This window comes from Lynx canadensis, chromosome B4, assembly GCF_007474595.2.
Source record: "Lynx canadensis isolate LIC74 chromosome B4, mLynCan4.pri.v2, whole genome shotgun sequence".
Lineage (NCBI taxonomy): Eukaryota > Metazoa > Chordata > Mammalia > Carnivora > Felidae > Lynx > Lynx canadensis.
Genome location: NC_044309.1, coordinates 3,451,028 through 3,472,255, shown reverse-complemented (window position 1 = coordinate 3,472,255; position 21,228 = coordinate 3,451,028). Strand labels below are relative to the sequence as shown.

The 21,228-nt window shown below is 46.0% G+C and overlaps 1 long non-coding RNA gene across 1 annotated transcript; it reads left to right on the top strand.

Annotated features, from left to right (window-relative positions):
* The first annotated feature begins 3,199 nt into the window (after positions 1-3,199).
* On the top strand, positions 3,200-5,421 carry LOC115518612. Its single transcript, XR_003970320.1, has 3 exons — positions 3,200-3,394; positions 4,012-4,113; positions 4,708-5,421. It is a non-coding gene; the product is annotated as an uncharacterized LOC115518612 (long non-coding RNA).
* Positions 5,422-21,228: the final 15,807 nt, after the last annotated feature.

The following is a 21,228-nucleotide window of genomic DNA, read 5'->3' as shown; positions in this document are numbered from 1 at the left end:
ATTTCTGAAATCTTTTACAAGGGAGACGAATCTTAAGGAAGACATTCTGTGTTATTTTTAACTGAGGTGAGAAACATTTCCTGATATTAGTTTCTTACAATGGAAAATAATTTTTTTACTGCTTATTTATTTTTGAGAGAGAGAGAGAGACAGACAGAGACTGAGTGTGAGCAGGGGAGGGACAGAGAGAGAGAGAGAGAGAGAGAGAGAGAGAGAATCTGAAGCAGGCTCCAGGCTCCGAGCTGTCAGCACAGAGCCTGATGCGAAGCTTGAACCCACGAGCCGTGAGATCGTGACCTGAGCCAAAGTCGGATGCTCAACCAACTGAGCCACCCAGGCGCCCCTGGAAAATACTATTTTTTTATGAAAGAGACTTATGTGAAGGAATTTAATGAAAAAAAGCATATTCTAAAATAACACCTAAAATTGTCTTACCCTGCACCAAATTTATTATTGATTAATAGAAATCAGGGAATAACGGGACTGGAATATACTACAATGGAGAAATTTGTCCTCGTACAAGAAAATCAATAGTTATCAGTCGTCTTTCTCCACAATAGCTGATTACTATTATCTTTTCAAGCTCTCCCACTCAAAACCATTTTAAATATTATACGACTCACAGTACCTATTTTCCTTAGTCCCCTACATGGTGTTAACTCAGTTAAATATGGTATTTGCAGTCCTAAAACAGACCTGATAAAGCACTTGGCCCCCCGCTTAGTTTCAATGTAAGACTCGTGCAGGGTTTTCTTACAAAATCGAGCAATATGACATCACATTCTTTTTTTTTTTTTTTTTAAACGTTTTTTATTTATTTTTGGGACAGAGCGAGACAGAGCATGAACGGGGGAGGGGCAGAGAGAGAGGGAGACACAGAATCGGAAACAGGCTCCAGGCTCTGAGCCATCAGCCCAGAGCCCGACGTGGGGCTCGAACCCACGGACCGCGAGATCGTGACCTGGCTGAAGTCGGACGCTTAACCGACTGCGCCACCCAGGCGCCCCCACATTCTTTGCTCCAATATGGCCTGATAACACTGACTTGTGTCCCCAGTTTTCTCCGTGTGAATGAAAACCCACAGAAATGCTTGAAACAGCATTGGATTCCGTGAGCTTCTTATCTGAAAGCTTTGCCGCCTGGCTATTATGACTTATCTCAGATATCGAAAGGAACCCAGCTCCAGGAAGTAAACTTCAGCCGAGCAGCATAACAAACCAGGCCAGCCTGTGCCCCAGTCACCCTCTCCTTCCGGGTCAAGGTTCCCACAACACTGGATTCCAACCAGAGGCCTCAGTTTCACCCCTGGGTGGTGGGAGTTGGTCCCCGTGTGTGTGTGTGTGTGTGTGTGTGTGTGTGTGAGAGAGAGAGAGAGAGAGAGAGAGAGAAGTATGTTTTCTTTATCAGAAACCATTGCATCTACAGGATTGTGATTTCTATAGGTACCTGCAGCCTGAGCTAAGTTTGAGGCAGAGAAAATAACAGACGCACAGAAAGCTTTTTCTCTCATGTTTAGGGATAAAGGCTTTGTTTAGCTGTGTCAATTCAACCACCCATGTTTTTTTTTTCTCTCTCTTTCTCTCCACCCATACCCTCCTTTTAATATCTTGCTACAAGGATTGGACATTCACTGTATGTTTAGGTTAACTACTCTATTTCACGTAGCTGAGAATTTAAAGTATCTTAATAGGAATGTGAGTGAAGCAATCCACTCGCAGCTTGAGAACTCCCTATTTAATTTTTCAATCCTAACACAGACAGACAGAAGGGGACATAGGCAGTCAGATGTATTGATAAAGAAGCATAATAATGTGACCAAAAATTAGCCCGAAAGAAGCCAAAGAAACAGTAGCAAAAATAGAAAAGAAACATTGAGCTTGAACTCCCCTATTAGAACTACTTCTCCTGTATTAATCATAGGAAGTTCTCAGCATACAGACATTAGTCAAATATTCCTTAAAAATTCAAGCCCAGGGGCGCCTGAATGGCTCAGCCCATTGAGCGTCCGACTTCGGCTCAGGCCATGATCTCGTGATCCGTGAGTTCGAGCCCCACGCCGGGCTCTGTGCTGACAGCTCAGAGCCTGGAGCCTGCTTCGGATTCTGTGTCTCCCTCTGTGTCTGCCCCTTTCCTGCTTGTGCTCTGTCTCTCTCACAAAAATAAATAAACATTAAAAAAGAAGAAGGAGAAGAAGAAGAAGAAGAAGAAGAAGAAGAAGAAGAAGAAGAACAAGAACAAGAACAAGAAGAAGAGAGTCTGAAAAAAAAAATTCAAGCCCAAACACACAAAGAAATTTTAGTTCCTTTGTTAAATATCAGCTATCAAAAAAGTACTTGGAGAGAGCTGTTTTCAGAACTTGGACAAGGGCCAAACAATCTATGATTTGCACTGGGGACAAAGAAAGGCCAGTCTTTCTGTTTCCTTCCGCACCATTCCATCGGTAGAGTGCCCGGCACTCGGAGAAACCCAAATTTCAAGACGGCTTGTGGCTGAGCCGGTCCCTTGGGGGGCCCCGACCCCATCTCGGGGCTGCCGGCTGGGCTGAGGGTCAGCTGTCAGCCCTAAGTGGGCCATTGGCTTTAATAGGCTCTCTGACGTCGCTGAGCCGCGGCGAAGAGGTGAGGTAACACAATTTTAGACTCAGTCTTAAGCCCAGAGGATGTGTCCAGTTGGCTACTACTTTATTTATATCCTTAAAACATCTTTACAAATCTAATTAATGGGAAATCAACTGTCACATCTGTCTTTTAGAAATCAAATCTCGGGTGTCTGGATTCAATTTAGTCGTGCGTTTCCTGATGGTTCAGGTTTTACTCGATGCGGCTCTCCGGCCGTCCACCGTGTTCCCCTGGCCCTGTCCACAAGCTCGGGAACAACTATTTTTAGAGCCAGGCGAGCCCCAGGGCGTCAGACGGTAAATTATTAGCTGTGACTTTAAAAATAGTCATGGAGCCACTTTGGGCACATTTCTTCCTCCATAGCATGTGGACTTTAACGTACATCCTACCTGATGGGCAGTCCAATCCCTGCAAATAGAAGGAAACCAACCAGAAACGCTCCCCACAGCTGCTGCGTCTGAGCCGGTCTGAGCTGTAAACTCCTCTCTGGGTCTTACTGGGGCCTCACAGTGTTTAGCAAACAGACACTCTGGGCAGGGGAGGAGGCCGCATGCCTCTGACAGGTTCTGTATTCTGTAGGAACACACAGCGGCGGGCAGCCGGCCCGCCGTCAGCAAGGGCTCGCTCTGGACTGTTTTCTATGTTGTATTTCTTGCTCCGTATTTGTTTCCATAAGGTGATGTCAGCTGAGGACAGAGCATTAGCTCCTGGAACCAGCCTGTGCATTCTGTATCTCGGCTAACACTTCTGCTGCCAACTGTTGCCTCCTATCTTCTGTGAGTCGTCGACCGTCAAAATCGTATCGTTCAGGGGCACCGGGGTGGCTCTGTTGGTTGAGCGTCCGACTTCGGCTCAGGTCAGGATCTCGCAGTTCGTGGGTCCGAGCCCCGCATCGGGCTCTGTGCTGACAGCTCGGAGCCTGGAGCCTGCTTTGGATTCTGTGTCTCCCTCTCTGTCTGCCCCTCCCCTGCTCATGCTCTCTCTCTCTCTCTCTCTCTCTGTCTCTCTCTCTCTCAATAATAAATAAACATTTTAAACAATTAAAAAATAATAACTCTTAAAAATGGGGAAGATTCCATAGTCACCATACCATCTCGTCTTCTCCCTTAAAAAAGAAAAGAGTGTTATTCCAGATTCCTCGTTTTACACCCAGGAAACTGAGGCCGGGAGAAGGGATGTGACCAGGAGCGCATTGTGGGGCATCTCATGGCGCCTGAGGCCTCCTGCCTCGCCAGCGATCCCCCGATCCCCCAGATGCGGCTGTGACACAGAAGTTTTCACTCATCAGAGTGTCCCTTCCAGAGGAATTGTTTGGGAAGGAAAGGAGAAGAGACAGTGCGGGAAAGGTGGGGAATTCAGATCGCCCGTGACGGCGTGTCACATACTCCTGCAGGGTCACAAATCCTGTCTGCACTCACGCCCGAGGGAGAGGACAGCATCCTACTCATTTCAGAAAAGGAAGAAAAGAGAGTATTAGTCAGAAGCTTTCATTTGGGTACGCTTTTTCTTTTTTTCCGGGGGAGCGCTGGGGGGATGGGTAGAGGAAACCCTTTCATTCCAGATTTAAAAAAGGAAGGCGTCCTAGAAGTGACAGGTGAGAATATCGTCCACCACTGTTTGTTCAGCTTTCGCCAAGTTAGAGGTCAACCTCCAGTTGTCGATGGGGGAAAAGTCTAGTGAACAAAATATCCTTATCGTTAAATATTATCTTGCAAAAATATTTACTGGGGGGTAAACGTAGAACATTGTGCTGATAATGAGACGCACAAAATTCGAAACTGCGGCCAATCCCACGAAACAATACCCAGGAAGAGGCCTTGTTTCCATCAGCCCTGGTGGGCCCGAGCCGGTATTTAGAAGTTTGCCTGCGGCTCTGGTCCTTGTCGTGAGCTTCCGGCTTCACGGGCCACCATGCTTCTTGGCCAAATGGATTACTTTTTACTACTCTCCCAAGGTGAATGTAAAAAAGCTTTTAGTTTACAGAATAACCTAAGCGTCACTCCTGAAAATCAAACTGGGTTAAAGCCGTATTCCTGTTTGGGAGAACATTCTCACTCCCCCCATGTTTGTTCATCTCATTTCCTGAAAGCCTGGGTGTATCCCAGACCCTTCGTTCCCAGCGAGGAGGACAGTGAAAACAGACGCGTGCAGCAAGGATGAGGACAACTCGGGGTGGAGGATGAAGTAACCTCTGTGCGCCCCAGGAGCTCAGAAGCAGCAGTCTGGATGGATTCCCCGCTTCCACACCGCCCGCCCGAGCGTCGTATCCAGGGGCCTGGGGTCACCATCCCGCCTGGTGCTGTGGACGCATCCTGTGCTCAGTCCTTCGTGCCCAGATTGCTGCCGTGGCCTCCTGGCTGAGTCCGCGCCCCGGTTCATTCCGCCCACCTGCACCTGCTGAGCCTCCCCAAACCCGCCCTCCTCGAGGGAAGCTGGTCTCCAGGACGCCCTCTCTGAAAGAGGACTTCAGCTGCCTCCACTTTGGCCACAGACTGTCTAGTTGGGGTCTTTCCAGCTGGTCCCTGGGCTCAGAAGGAAGAAACTGTAGGCAAAGCAGCCCCTGATGGAACTAAAGTGCCCGCTCACGTGGCAAGGACTGTCCCCAGCCAGTAAGATCCCGCCCGTGACTGACCCCAAGACAGCGGTCTGTTTGACCTTCACTGTCCACCAGCAGGTGCCCACCCACCTTTACCCCACATTTTCCGTATGTAAACCTGGAAGTGTGTGCAGTACCTTGGAGATAGTCAAAAATATTTAAACACCTCTAGTTTACGCAATGAAATGCAGAGGCATCGGGGGTTGGGGGGTGGGGGGAGCCCTGGCTGCCAAGAAGTCGCCAATGGCACCTTCCGGGCAGACATGCTGTGCAAGGTGCATTTGAGCCTTTGACAATGTGTTTGGACAGTGTGGTCTAGGTGGGTAGATAATAGAATGAGAAGCAGAGGTTTAAAGCATCCATCAATCCAAATTTTACAGCCATTACTGAACTTTAAAACGCATTTCTTTTGAAGGCGGAGAAACTCAGGCTCACGTGGTTGAATGATTTCCGTAAACCTCTAGGCAGCTGAGTTAGAAGTAGGACCCAAGCATCCAGGTCCCATCCAGGGCTGTGCCCCAAGCCCCCAGGCCTCTGCATTTTATCTTGTAAACTATAGATGTTTACATATTTTTGACTAGCTGCAAGATACATACTCATTTTCGTATCAGTGAAAAAAATAAAAGGAAAAAAACAGAAAACAACTCACCATGCGGTGTTAACCATAGTCACAGATCCTACCAGGCTTTCCATTGTTTTCCCCCTTACCTGGTTTTACCACACAATCTTATTTTGCTGTTTGGAACCTGACTCTTTCTTATAAAAGATCATGAATACCCTTTCAATTCAATGCGTCTGACTCTACAAGACCCTGTATCCAAAATCCCTCGGAATTTCCTAAGGGATCAGAGCAATCAAGGTGTCTTTTGTTAGGTTAATGAAGTGACTTTTGGACCCCTTCGGAGGTTGGGGCTGGTTGCCAGGGGAACGGACCAGGTGATTGGAACTTTCAGTCCCACCCCCTCAGACCTCGGTGGAGGTAGAATCCATCACCAAGGTCGATGATGTAATCAAGCATGCCGAGGTAATGAGGCCTCCATAAAACACCAAAGGAAGGGCTTAGGAGAGCTTCCAGGTTGAACACGTGGAGATTGGGGGAGAGACAGGTCCCCTGAAAAGGATGTGAGTTCCATGTGCTCTGGCCATACCTCATCCCAAGCGTTTCTTCCATCTGGCCCGTTCCCAAGCTGTATCCTTTCAGGATAAGCCGTTGATCTGGTAAGTGAAACGTTTCTTTGGGCTTGTGACTCACTATCGAATTAAATGAACCCAAGGAGGGGGTCGTGGGAGCCTCCGGTCCACAGTCCCGTCGGTCAGAAGCACAGGTGACAACCTGGACCTTTGACCAGCGTCTGAAGTGTGTGTGTCGGGCAGACAAATCTAGTGTATTTTATAGTCTCCATGTTGATGGGTGTTTATACTGTTTCTAACTTCATTATGCTTTCAAGGTAAACATTTCCCTCACAGTTTTATATTGGTGTTCCTTCCGCTTGTGAGTGAATTCCTGAGACGTGGGTACACGGCTGAGAGCAATAGAGCTGTAATATTTATTTCATAGGCTGGTTTCCGAGTCTAACAGACTTTTAAGCAAAAGTCTGCTGTGGCACGCTTTTGAGTTTGATATTAAGGTCTTACTTTATTATATATTATATAATATTATGTTATATAATACTTTAATACTTATATATTCTTGTACATTAGATGCGTGTCTTTTTGCCCAGTGTTCCCTCTGTTTCATGGGGACGGGACGGAAAGAAGCACCTTCTGAGGGTGGAAGGGGGTGGTCTTCTTTTCTGTCACGCCCATCACCTGTTTGAGAATGCAGCTAAAGTAAAAAGCAGGAAGAAAACCACAGGCCCAAAATGGAGTCACTCGTGCTAGCTCAAGTAACCAGACTGGGCCTTTCTGCCTACTCTAACTGCAGTTTCAACCTCCTCCAGGAATGTAGACTTAACTGGTCATCTGGGAACTTGGCGGTCTGTACCTTGAGGTACTCTGTCGTCGTCTGGGCCCTCACCATCCTCCCCAACCCCCACCAAAGGAGGATGAGGTCACTGGCACTGTAGACCTCCTGCCTCTCCCCCTCCCCGAAACCTTACTTTTCTTTGGCTAATAATAACTTCTTGCCCCACCCTCTTTCCTATGAAAAACTTGAGTTTCATGCACCTCGTCTGCTCGCTAGCTGGGAGGCTGCCCTACTCACGACTCACTTAATAAAGCCAACCACATCTTCAAATGAATTTTTGTTCTTAACAGTGACAAGACTGTTATGAGAAATGAAGGATTTGGGAAAATAATTTAACTCTGAAGATTAAGAACATTGCGGTTCATGGAGTCCCCAATTAACAGAGATTATTGGTTCTAATGAGTGACGACTGGAAAAGGGACAGCTACATTCAATGTATGGCAAGAATGACGTGGTCTGCCAGCTCTCGGGTGTGTGAATGCCCAGTGCTTGTAGATCTCTGTGAATGAGGTCTCATGCACCAGGAGCAAATGAAAGGACACAGTCCTTTATCACCTGACTGGCTGGCGATAAATATTCTGGGGGATTATAGGGATGGGTAGTGACTGTAAGATTTTTAGGAGTAAAACAATGTTTTTACATTATAATTTAATGAAGAGCTCTTTTGAAAGCCTGGGATTGTTTTAATGTGACAGAAGATGGCAGGGTAAAATAAATGTTTCTCACTTTCGGTGCTGGAGGTCAAGGGCAAAGCCTTATTCATCCCGGATCAGCAACACCTCTATTGGTGAGTGTCCAATCAATGTTCGCTGGTGTCGCTGGGATGGATAATTAATTGTCCTTCCTCCCTATTCATTGAAGCTCCTTTATGACTCTCCTTCCTGCACATTTAATCCAATCAGCATTATTGATAAAGATATTATGCGAGGCATTGTCATTGTTTCAACCTTCCTTCTCCTCCCATAAATCCTACTTCCTGTATGATATTGATGGTACAATTTCAAAATGTCAAGACAGTTTTTTACAGGAGTCTGAAAGTTAATTGAGAAAAATAGGAAGATGAAGAAAATGACAGGCATAGATAAAATAGACGAGTCCAGGAAAGATAAAACAAACAAATAATAAAATAAATCATTTTAACCAAAGAAAAGTAAATACTAGAAGTTATAAAAACAAAACAATATTTTCCTTTTTTTTTTTTTTTTTTTTTTCAACGTTTATTTATTTTTGGGACAGAGAGAGACAGAGCATGAACGGGGGAGGGGCAGAGAGAGAGGGAGACACAGAATCGGAAACAGGCTCCAGGCTCTGAGCTGTCAGCACAGAGCCCGACGCGGGGCTCGAACTCACGGACCGCGAGATCGTGACCTGGCTGAAGTCGGACGCTTAACCGACTGCGCCACCCAGGCGCCCCAATATTTTCCTTTTTTTAAATTTATTCTTATTTTTTGAGAGAGAGAGGGAGTGCAAGTGGGGGAGGGGCGCTGAGAGAGAGTGAGAGAGAGAGAGAGAGTGAGAGAGAGAGAGAGAAAGAGAATCTTAAGTAGGCTCCACACTTGATGAGGGGCTCAACACGGGACTCAACCTCATGACCGGAAGATCATGACCCGAGCCGAAATCAAGAGTTGGGATGCTTAATCAACTAAGCCGCCCAGGTGCCCCAACAGTATTTTTCAAGCCTAAAGAATACGAGCTTGTAGACCAGGAGACCCACAAAAATACCAAACTATTCAATTAAAAGACCCACATCTAGACACGTGCTTGCCTTTCACATAACCTAGATTAAAAGGAGTTACTAAAATATTCAAGACTGAAAAAAAATCACTAAAATAAATAAGTACATACACACATACATACATTGCATCAGCAGTATTGGATGCAAAATGCAATAAAGCAAAGCTATCAAATTATGGACAGAAAATTATTGAAGTATTTGTTGGATATAGCTACTCTGTCTTTTGCGCCTACACTGAGGATATTTATTCTACGTAATAGTAATGTACTAAGCAACACAGTTAGACACGATCACTCCTCCGCCCATTTCAGGTATTTTGAGCTATTAGAGGAGAAATCCTAAGCAAATGATTATGTTGGTTTTCTCTTAAAACTTCATCATCAACAGGAGTTAATGTGGGTAAAGAGGACACACTGATTTTTTTTTTTCCCTCTGCCAAATTTCCACTCATCTGTTGACATAGATAGCCAGTAACAGTCTTCCTTTAAAGCTTTACAGACTTTCAGGTTTCTTTCCTGAAGGTTAAAATATTTTTACTCATTCATTCATGCATTTACTGAACAAGCATTTATGGAAGGCACACCATACACCATCCTCTGTGATAGGGCAGCTGGTGCATAAGTCAAATAAAGTGCTTGTCTTGTCTTGACAGACCCTACCATCTGTAACCTGAGTGGGGGTAGTCGCTCCAATAGCCACGCAAGAAAATGGGTGATGAAAATCCAACTTGATTAGCGCTATGGTCTAGTATGAACAGTGGGCTGAAAAGCTCACGGGCTGGCTGGCTGTTTCAAATAGGAAATAGGGACAGCAGAGAGATCTTCCTGGAGGTGATGACATTGTACAGCAGTCTGGAATTTTAAAAAAGGAGGTGTCTAGTTGAAACAAACCTAAGAAGCTGGAAGAACTTTTCTGCACAGAGGAAGTCTTAAATTCACAGTCTAGATGCCAGAGGCTTGTGGTGCGTAAGGACCCCCTCTTGGGTGAGGGCTTAGAGACGGGGGAGAGGCGAGCTCAGCAGGGCCTAGATCAGTAACACCTTGACTAACTTGCTAAGTAATTTGGACTTTCTTTCTTCATGCCCAGCATGGAGCCCAACGTGGGGTTTGAACTCATGACCCTGAGATCAAGACCTGAGCAGAGATCAACAGTCGGATGCTTAACCGACTGAGCCACCCAGGCGCCCCATAAGTAATTTGGATTTTATCTTGAAGAAAGATCCTGAAAGCATTGAAATGTTTGAATGGAGGAGAGACATAATCAAATGCACGGTTGATTAGAAAGACGCTCTGGTGAGTATAATATTTAACCTTGGGCAAAGAGGTCAGTTAGGCTATTTCCACGGAACGGACAAGAATGATGGAAGAATAAACCATAATATGAAATCAGCAAAGAGAGAAATAGAGGATTCAAGAGATATAGCCATGGTCATTTTGAGAGGATTTCATGGTCAATTGTTATATGGAGCTTGAGGGGAGAAAGAGGGCAAGAATAATTCTGGGGTCTCTGGACTAAGCAGTTGGGTAGGTGGTAGGCTATTTTGAAAAAAAAATAGACAGGGGTACGGGATAAATTTCAAGATAAATTTCACTGGGCACTAGAGGGAGGAGTTCATTTTCTTTTTCAAACAAAAGGTCTCATATTTATTACTGAACCAACAGAAGCAGAAACATGGAAACAGAAAAATCATTTTCCCCATAAAACATCCAGTTGTTTGGGCGACGTTTGCAGAGTGCTACTAGAAGAGCAAAGGACCTCGACACAGCATAAATCTGTGTGCTATCTCCTGTGTGACTCCTTACGGACCAGCCTGTTCTCGAGTGTTTCCATGGAAACAGTTGGTGACAAAAGTATAGCGTTGGGAAAGATTCACCTGGGAAAATGTGTGAGGAGATCACCTAGGGAGCTCTAACTCTCTGGGGAGAGCAGGGGAAAAGGATTCCAAGGATGACCGAAACTGTGGAATACCAGAGAGGGAGCAGAGAGTTCCAGAGTATGGGAACAGACAAAGTTTCAGAACAGAGACTGGCTAGCAGTCTTTCATTTTGCAGAGACAACTAGGAAAGATAACTATAGAGTTTGTTGTTGTATTTATCAGCGAAGAAACCATCGATGCCCTTAAGCAAGACTTTAGTCATACAGAGAAAGACAGATGCCATATGTTTTCACTCTTATGTGGATCCGGAGAAACTTAACAGAAGACCATTGGGGAGGGGAAGGAAAAAAAGAAAAAAAAAACCAGTTAGAGACGGAGGGAGCCAAACCATAAGAGATTCTTAAAAACTGAGAACAAACAGGGTTGATGGGGGTGAGGGGAGGGGGGAAAGTGGGTGATGGGTATCGAGGAGGGCACCTGTTGGGATGAGCACTGGGGGTTGTATGGAAACGAATTTGACAATAAGTTTCATATTAAAAAAAAAAAAGATACATTTACCATAAATAATTCTGTGTCTGAAAACATGTTGTAAAAGGTTTTAGGATACAGCTTTTGTCACTTTTTACTTTTGGAATGTCCATTTCCATATTAGAGAACATCTCAGTGTCTGTGCTTCATGAGATCTTCCCCATCCTCATCTAAGACACTGGCCATTTTTTTTTTAACTCTTTTATTGTGCTGAGTTTTCTTTCTCTCTTCTTCCAGTTCTGTTCTGTTCTACTACCCCCAGCCATTTGCTGGGATAAAAAATACAATCCTTTCGTTTGAATGTTCATTTTGTGGCTCTTTTAGCCTTTCTTCCTCCTCCCTCCTCTCTCCTCCTTCCCTCCCTCCTTCCTTCCTTTTTCTTATCTGAGTTTTTTTTCTGACGTCTTACTCTTTACAGTTCCATTATTGACTTGGTGAATTTTAGATTCTTCTAAATTTATTCTAGTATCTCCAAATTTGTTCTGCCTTTTCAGTATCCATCTCTTGATTTTACCAATTTCAAAACTCACAGAAAGGCTCAAGATAATGGTTGCTAAAGCAAGCCATTCTCCATGGAAAGCCTTGCCTGGAACAGTGGATTTAGTCGGTCATGTATTTTGCTGAATGCTTACTGGGTGCTTTTCATTCTGGTAGACTGAGGAGGGTTGATATTAAAAAATGATGTGGAGGGGCGCCTGGGTGGTGCAGTTGGTTAAGCGTCCGACTTCAGCCAGCTCACGATCTCGCGGTCTGTGAGTTCAAGCCCCGCGTCAGGCTCTGGGCTGATGGCTCAGAGCCTGGAGCCTGTTTCCGATTCTGTGTCTCCCTCTCTCTCTGCCCCTCCCCCCTTCATGCTCTGTCTCTCTCTGTCCCAAAAATAAAATAAATGTTGAAAAAAAAAATTAAAAAAAAAATGATGTGGAATTCTCCAATTTAGTGGAACAAATACCACTACTGAAATTTGTCAGATAATTAGCAAGCATTATTCAGTTTAGCATAAAAGTATATTTTATATATTAAAAATATATTAACATATTATTGATATATTTATATTTTTATATTATATTACATGTAAATATATGTAATTATAATATATAAGTATTAAACAATATAATATTTAAATCATCACATTTACATAATTTATTAATTTGTATAACATATAAATGACAATATATGTAATATGTTAGTATATATTTAGAATACATAAAATGTATTTCTATGCTATATATATTTGTAATATACACTTGTTTACTCTGGTTTTCCTTCATTAGGAATGAGTTCTTGGAACAAGAGAACACGTTATTTAATTAACTATTAGATTGTGTCACCATGTATTAAATTTTACTCATTCTGGTGAGATGGAAAATTCTTTGGGAAGGATCCAAAGCTCTTAATATCCAAATTGCTTCTACCATAGGCTCGGCCACAGTGGTTGGTTCTGAATGGAGGACTAACGAAGTCAGAGGACGCTCCTTAGAAATACACAATCTTATTGCCAGCTGGTGCTCCGACCTGGAATTGTGACCTATTCCCATGGAGATCTGGATTTGATCTCCTGTGAGACGAAAGGGGATTTTGTGAGAGACCAATCTGGCCTGAGTGGCTTGCGGACTGTTGCCTTCCTTGGATTAACTGTACTTTGGTTTTCTAAGGGAAGTGGGATCCCTTAGAATCCCTCCCCAGTGGGATGCGCTCCTAGTTCACAATAAAGTGTCGAGGAGAAAGAGATTCCTAAGGGTGAACCTCGAGACTCCAAGCCAGGCAGAAAGCCAGAGCCTTTAGATCATGGTGTGAACACAGAAATCTGCTCCTTAGTTGTTGTGCAAGGCGATTTTGACCCATCAGAAGACACTTCGCAATCCTTTTCTCATCTCTGGTCTAGAATTAAATGATTAATGCAGCTCAGGAGCTCATCACCTGCATGGCATTTAATAAAGTTATATAAAGTGGTATTGTTATCAAGCTATTCTTGACTATAGGAGGCTTCCCCGTTGAGACGGTGCCGGAACGTGCCCAACTATGGGCGTTTCCCCCACCTCACACTGTGCCGTCATTGGGACCCCACACACGTCACTCTTGGATCCACCTGCAGTCTGAATTGTAGGAACTGGGTGATTCCAGGATGATAGGAAACAGACGTTTTCGACGACCGTGAGGTTGCTTCCCAAGTGGTGTAGAGTACGTTCTACCCCCACTCAAACATTTATTTCTCTACTCTGTCTGGTAATGTCTCAGGTCACTGAACCCCCGTAGGAAGGTTGGAGGGAACTGTATTTCTAAAAGTTGAGAAATTTGGTTTGAAGAAATCCAAAAGGTGGGAGAGGCACTCTGTCTGGGTACAGTTTGGAATGGGAAATAGCCATAAGTTCCTTAAGTGCAAAGACCATCTGTTCACAACAATGTGTGCAATGCTTATCATAACCCTTAATGCGTAAGAGATGGTCCTTAATGACTGTGGAATGAACAAAGACATAAATTTTATAAAGGGAAAACGTACCGGGGGTTGGGGTTTGAGGGAGTTTCTTGAACATGTATTTATTACAATATCTAGTTGCAAGGCTAGACTTTTTGAATATGTCTGATGACTTCTTAAGGTTGCCGAGGGCTGAACTTCAACTTGGCATCGAATATAGATCCGCTCTTCTAATGGCGTTGAGTGAGCCAAAGGCTTGGGCTCAACACAGAAGGACACTCTCCTACTGAGCCCTTCCCCTGAGTTTTTTATTTAAGTTGCCCTATTTTTCAGGTCTGTAATTTTTGTTCGGTTCTTTTCTATTCATCTGCTAAAATTTTTCTGTTTTGAGATTAATTGGTAATTAATTCTTGGATCACATTTATGGTGTTTACTGTCAAATTCTTGTCGATAATTCCAACGTCTGGTTCATGTTGGCATCAGTTGTTTGTCTTTACTCATCTGAGTTATGATTTTCCTGGTTCTGGCTATGATGGGTGATTCGTTCTTTCCTTCCTTTTCTTTCTTTCTTTCTTTCTTTCTTTCTTTCTTTCTTTCCTCCTTTTCTTTCTCTTTCTTTCTTTCTTTCTTTCCTCCTTTTCTTTTTCTTTCTTTCTTTCTTTCTTTCCTCCTTTTCTTTTCTTTCTTCTTTCTTTCTTTCTTTCTTTCTTTCTTTCTTTCTTTCTTTCCTTTTCACTTGCTTCCTGGAATTCTACCAGAGATCCCACCTCATTGCATTTTTGCATGCAGTCTGCCTGTTTCGGTTCAACCCATGGGTCCTGGCTTACTTTTGTGAGCTGTGGTTCCAGGGCCATTTAAGCCTCAGAGCCTGTGTCCGCTGGGTTTGTCTGGTGCCTCCAGAACTCCCACTGATCCCTGCTGGGGCCACCAGGTGGAAGGAGCTACCTGAGGTGGGGAAAGGAGGTGCTTTCTGGGGCTGGCGCTTATGTGGGATCCCCCTTGGGTGGGGGGAGACATCCACCCATGTCTCCAGGGGTTCCCTCGCTCTCCAGATTATTAGCAACCTGCCTCTGTGTTGCACCGCCTTTCCTGGGCTCCCTAAACAACCCACATTTTCTCTGTCCACATTTCACTTTCGCTGTTCCTCAATTATCTCTAGATTTTTCCTTGGGAATGAATGAGCAGGGAGAGACGGGTCTACACTCCCTTGTCTGGACTGGAACCGGACTGTAATGGTCCTCTGTGGATCTCCTTCCTGGAAGAGAAGGCCACAGTCCCCAGGGGACCACTGATCTGGCTCTTCAGGTGGAGAGAAGGAAAACCAACTCTAGGGCTGTGTCTGGATAAGCTCACAACTGGGAGTGGCATTTCAACCACCACCCTTTCTCCTCTCCTTGGTCGGGAAGAGCGCCCCAGTTCCCGGTTCAAGGTGTCCTTATCAGGAGGTGGACTGATAGGAGGGGCATAAATGACTTCATTGGGAGCAAACACTTTATCTTCCACGTGCTTTCTTTCCCCCTTTGTGCTGGCTTTTGTACTCCAGGGCGGCCCAGGGTGTGTGTGGAGGGGCTGAGCAGACAGGGTGGCCAGCCCTGCTGGAGTCTGGCCCTTGCCGATTGGGGCACGCCAGGGCGGCCACAATTCTAAATTCTGCAGGACTCTATTGGTTTCTGTGCATAAGCTGAAGCAACCCCTCTCCCAGTCAGGAAGGAGTGGCTTCCTGGAGGAGGCGAACCCTACTGGTCAACCTTGCCTCAGCTCCTGGTTGCCTCTCAAAGCTTGTCCTTCTCCACTAAAGCCTATTTTTTTTTTTTTTTCTTTTAAAGGGAGATAGTGTACAGGAGCAGGCAGAGGGAGAGAGAGAATCTCAAGCAGGCTCCTTGCTGGGCTGCAGCTAGGAGCCTCAGGCAGGGCTGGATCTCACACCCTGGACCTGAGCCAAGTCAAGACTTGGGCACTTAACAGACTGAGCCGCCCAGGCGCCCCTAAGCCTATTTTATGTATTTTCTCTTTTTTATTCGGGAAAATTTTTTTTAGTACGTCTTCCTTTTTGAGAGGGAGAGAGAGAGAGAGAGAGAGGCAGAAAAACAGGGAGACGCAATCTGAAGCAGGCTCTGAGCTGTCAGCACAGAGCCGGAGGCAGAGTGGGGCACTTACAACCAACTGAGCCACCCAGGGCCCCCAAGCCTATTTTATTTGTATTTTTTTAACGTAATTAATTGTCACATTGGCTTCCATACAACACCCAGTGCTCACCCCAAGAAGCGCCCTCCTCGGTGCCCATCACCCACCTTCTCCTCTCCCCCACCCCCAAGCCTATTTTATGTTTAATGCCCCTAGTACTTGAGGGTGTGCCGACACCTGTCTGTCCCCAAGGGGCCGAAGTCAGGGAGCGCCTGCAGTCGGCTGGCTTTGGACCACACGGGGCCGCGGCCCCCTCCCCCAGGCGGGCAGGGAGGGGCGGCTCCGCGGCTGCGCAGACACCCGCCGCAGGTGCAGGAGGCCCGGGGTTAGTGCGCGCGCAGACCCGAACCCAGGCCCCGGCGCACCCCTGCCCCCTGGGAAACCAGAGCTTCTGGAACAGAACCTGCGGCAGGGCGCGGACCGTGGCTGCGGCCAAGCCCGAAGCCCGTCCCGACGTGAACCGGGGTCCGCGACGGGAGCCCCTCTGGTGACTCGGCCCTTGAGCGGGGACCGCGCGGGGACTCCGTGACTCGGCCTTCAGCCACTGCTCCTCCGGCCGACAGAGCCTGGTGAGTCTGCCTGCGGCCGTGGGGTCTCCGGCTGCGGGGTCTCCGGCTGTGGGGTGCGGGCTGGGGTCTCCGGGTGCGGCCGTGGGGTCTCTGGACGGGGGTCTGGCCTCCGCGCAGGCCCAGGGTTGAAGACAGGGGTCTGGGGGGGACCTGGGTCTGGGGGGGGGGGCTCAGGGGCGGCTGTGAACAGCCGGGGGCCCTATGTGTGCGCAGAGCCGCGCCCTCAGGTCCCTCGGGTCCCTCGCCCCTGGCCGGCTCATGGTCACACCTGGTGGCTGCTCCCCCTTGCTTCCGGGTCCCCCCAGGTGCGCGGCCCCCCTGCGTGGCCATCCCGAGCCGCAGGGCGAGGCGGGTCGCAGCCCCTGGTCTGGTGACGGGTGGCCCGTCTGCACCCCAACCGCCCTCGGGAGGGACAGGTGGCGGGCCCCCTCCAGTCCGGCGGTCCTCACAGCCTCGGAGCTTGGCCTTGGTTCCTGAATGTCAGGTTGCGCGTCCCCGTTTGGTGCAGATGAGTTCGCGACCCTGGAGGCGGTCAGGCGGCTGAGGTCGAGTGGCCGAGGTCAGGCGGCTGAGGCAGGGGTGGCCTCAGGTGTCCAGCCCCGAGAAGCCAGTATTGAAGTATTGGGTATTGAAGACGTAATCCCCAGAGAGGACAGTGTCTTTGAAAAGTTGATGATACGGTGGTTGAATCGAGTGCAAACCTATGTTGCCGTAGAAGATGATCCTGTTATGAATCTTTTTCTGAAGGCTTTTGATTTTTCCGAAGAGTATTGAAAACTGTTTTTATTATTATTTATTGTATTATTTTTGAGAGAGACAGAGAGACAGAGCACTAGTGGGAGAGGAGCAGAGAGAGAGAGGGAGACCCAGAATCCAAAACCGGCTCCAGGCTCTGAGCTGTCAGCCCAGAACCAGATGCAGGGCTTGAACTCATGACCTGAGTTGAACTCAGTGGCCTAACCGACTAAGCCACCCAGGCACCCCTCCAAAGAATGTTTTTGATCCAGACTTCTTGCAACAGGAAAGTCTATTTGTGCATATTGGTACTGGAGAAATCCCCGGGTAAGGGCCAGGGGAATCTTAGGGATGGAGATAGGGGTTTGACTGCTCCTTCACAGCTGTGTCTCTAGCAGGAACACTGTCCATAAAGCAAAGGGTGACTGGCTGAATTGGGTATGAACCACCGCGCCAGGTCTGAGTGGGACACACGATCCCCCTGTCCATCCACACGGCTGCCGGAGGGAGTAAATGCTGGGCCTGCGTTCAGTTACCGAGGGCCTGACGTCACCCCGTCAGTTAGAGCTCCTGTGAATTTTCACCTAAGTGCCTCCCGTCGTCCGGGCCACTGGGAGCAGGTTCCCCCTGGCTCAGTTGGCAAGCCTCCCTCTCTCCTGCTGGGACTTTGGCCTTGTGACTCAGTTTGTAAGCCTCCCTCTCTCCTGCTGGGACTTTGGCCTTGTGACTCTGTGTATGGATCGTGTTCCATTGGGTCTGTTCTGTAGTGATGCATCACGGACCGTCTCTGTTCCGGAGGTATATCTTTGCTGGAGAGTTGGGAATCTTTTAAACAGTCGTAACCTGGGGGATTTGAAGATGGCAGGTTGGGAATGAAACAGCTTAGCTGCACTTCCTTCCTGCTCCAGGGGGAACTCTGTTCTTTCTGAAGGCTCAGGTTGGTGAGGGTGGGGCAAAACCTTTATCTCTCAACACCCTGCCCTGGTGAAGGGCAAATTCACTCCCATCTTTATCTTATCGGAGATTTCGGTGTGTGTTCCTGTTTATCCAGGGAGGAGGTCTTACACCAAAGCGTCTGTCAAACACCTAACTGGGGAAAAAGTACATTGGCATCCCTGCTCTTAAGTGACATCTTTGATGCCGTTTTCCGTGGAATTATTACAAAGCAGCGTGTGTCAAGTCAGTGGACGCGTGTATGCCAAGGCTGTTTGGTGTTTATGTGAAGCATGCCCACTATAAGAATAACTGAAAACTTTTTTTGTCACTTGGGGCTACATTACAAGTTTTCTCACATGATAAACTACAATTTTTGTAGTGAATTTGGGAAAGACAGAAAGGAAAAAAAAGTAAAGAAAACATAAACTACTTGAAACCCACCATCCACAGGTGGTTTTTAGGACTATTTCATACTTCCTCCTGTGCCTCTATGTCTATTTTACTTGGATGCAGTTTAAGGGATGATTTTTTCCCCCTTAACATTAGATCATGGGATAGTCCATGGTTTTATTTTAACACTTTCTGAAACCTATTCGGTGTACTTGTAAAATGCATAGGACCTGGATTGAAGACCTGTTTTCATTGACATTCTTTTAATTTGTTTTTAATGTTTATTTTTGAGAGCAAGACAGAGACAGAGCACAAGCAGGGGAGGGGCAGAGAGAGCGGGAGACACAGAATCCGAAGCAGGCTCCAGGCTCTGAGCCGTCAGCCCAGAGCCCGACGCGGGGCTCGAACCCACGAACCGTGGGATCATGACCTGAGCCGCAGTCGCTTAACTGAGCCACTCAGGTGTCCCAGTATTGACATTCTTATAGAGAAATTAGGCAGCGAAGACAAGAAGGAAGAAAATAAACAGGTCCCATCATTCTGTCACTTGGACGTTAGGACTATTGTTTTCGTTACTTTATATGCATTCTCCATTCCTTCCATGCAGATGAGTATTTTTGTTCTTTAAGGGCATTGTGTTATTATAAGTTAATATATCATGGAACATCTTTCCATACCAAATAATTATATCGCTTCCACTTATTTCCCCTAAGAACTTTTATTTTTAATTACAATGGAAGGAAAACATGTGTCTTTTCATTTACGAAAAAAAAATCTGATGGCATAACACATGATTATTAAAAAAAAAATAATCCCCATAGGTTATCAGAGAAAAAAAAATACACTGACATAAAGTTGCACCATTCTGGAATTCTCTCTTCTCTGTGTATACTTTCAGTTTTACAAATGTTTTTTTCTCACAAAAATGAGACTATATACTGTTCTGTTACTAGATTATTCAAGTATTTGATCATATGTCAAAAATAAACATACTTGAGGTTAAAGCTCTGAGTATATGCATAATGATTTTATTGTAGTAAATCCTTTAAAGGGGAATTTTTGGTCCAAAGGATTTATTGTCATTAAGGTTTTCTGTAGGAATGAACAAATTTGTTTGTGCAAAGGTTGTACCCATCCGTTTTCTCACTGGTGGTATTTGAGATAGTTCACTTCTGTGTATCTGGGACAACATTGCATGGTATAACACTTATTTGACCATTTGATGGGTGAAAACAGTGCATGATATTTCCTATTTCTTTGAACACCATATATGTTGGAAACATTGCCTCCAACTTTCCGTCTGCCTTTGAAATAGTTCATGAGATCGTGAGGGTACTGGTAGTCTTAATTGTGATATGTTCCTATCACTTCTGATAAGTCAACTTGAAAAATCAACTTGGGAAGGAGGTAGGTTTGTTTCAGTCTTTCAAAAACAGGGAAAAAAGCTCATTGGCAAATAACGTATCTCCAGCTGGGGGTGTTGTTGTTGTTGTTTTACTTTTTAATGCTGTTCACACATTTTTAAGTGAAAAAAAAAATTAGAAAAACTTCTCTGACGTGGGAATGGCACAGGGGTTTCCTGACCGTGTGAACAGAAGCCTCGCCTCTGTTGTCGCCAGGATACTTTGCTTCTCCAGGGCTCGCCCTGAATCAGTTACATCTCCGGGAGGGGAGGGTCTGTGTCAAACTTTTCACAGGAGTCTCCTTGTTCCGATTGGATAACTTCCAGTGGGCACGGACTGTGACACTGTGTGTGTGTGTGTGTGTGTGTGTGTGTGTGTGTAAGTCAGCACAATGTTTGTGAAAGATCAGGACACAATCCCAGGTTAATGGGATGTTTAAATGTGCGTGCTTGGTGGAAATGATTTTAATCATAATTTTTGTGTCACTATATCAGTATTATTATGAACACAATTATTTTAGAATTTTGTTTTTAAGTAGTCTCTACACCCAACGTGGGACTTGAACTCACAGCCCTGAGATCAAGAGTCACATGCTCCACCAGCTGAGCCAGCCAGGCGTCCCAAGATTATTTTAAAGATTTGGGGCACCTGGGTGGCTCAGTCGGTTAAGCGTCTGACCCTTGATTTTGGCTCAGGTCATCATCTCACAGTGCATGGGTTCGAGCCCCACATCGGGCTCTGTGCTTACAGTGTGGAGGCTGCTTGGGATTCTCTCTCCCCCCTCTCTCTGCCCCTACCCTTCTCTCTCTCAAAATTAATAAGTAAATAAAAAATTAAAAAAAAAGATTACTCTGCCATCAGATACATCAAGGCAGAAGGGGTTCTTTTGGTTTAAGCCAATTTGGGATTGGTTGCTGATACAGGCTGGCCCACCCTTCCTCATCATAAAGACTTCAGAACCAGGGCCACCAGGAATGGATTTGAGCCACGGTTGGCAAGTCTAAGAATGGGTCAAAATGAGGCCCTTCAGTCCAGTTCCATTTCTGTAGACTAGTTTTGTTCCATGGTGTTCTAATACCTTTGAATGTAATTCTTTCAGTTTGCAAATCATCTTGCCAGAGGCCCGACCACTCCCTGTTGCCTGGTGCCCAGATACTTCTCTGAATGTTACCTAGTCGGCTGGTCCCTTACTGCATTTGAATTTGGTCTCCTGGTCTATAGGGCAGGCGTTCAAAGAGGTGTTGAAGCCCAAAAGATGAGTGGACAGGTCAGAGCAGGT